The following is a 527-nucleotide window of genomic DNA, read 5'->3' as shown; positions in this document are numbered from 1 at the left end:
TTGCCTCTGAAAACCCAGTGGAGGGTCAGCTATGAATTGGGTCCAACTTGACAGCATTAGGCAGTGACAAGCACGCATTATGAGAGAGATTGATCTATGAAAAAGAAATAACTCATGCACGTGCTTATAGAGCTGCAAGTCCCAGGTCTGTGTCCCATTGCTGCTGGGGCTGAAAAACCCAAGGACGGCAGGCAAGCCAGGCCGCTGGTCCAAAGAACCAAACAATGAGGATGCAATTTGATGTTGAGGCAAAAAGCATGTAGCTCTGACAGACTTCCTCATACACTCCAGGCAGTCCACACCCCAAATGAAATTGTTCTTCAACCTACTAACCATTTTTAACAAATCCCATCAAGGGAATGATTACACTACATCAAACTTCATCAAAAGAGTGAAAACTGCCAAACCAGGGGGGCCAAGCAAAATCTTAACCATCACAGTCACAAAAGGACAAATATTACATGATGCCACTGTTGTAGAATGGGACTGTCCTTGGGGTTGGGGAGAGACTGAGTAAGATGGGTTCA

Source organism: Elephantulus edwardii, unplaced genomic scaffold (assembly GCF_000299155.1).
Source record: "Elephantulus edwardii isolate Elephantulus edwardi_28Jun2011 unplaced genomic scaffold, EleEdw1.0 scaffold00131, whole genome shotgun sequence".
NCBI classification, from domain to species: Eukaryota; Metazoa; Chordata; class Mammalia; order Macroscelidea; family Macroscelididae; genus Elephantulus; species Elephantulus edwardii.
Note: the sequence above shows the minus strand (reverse complement) of the source record.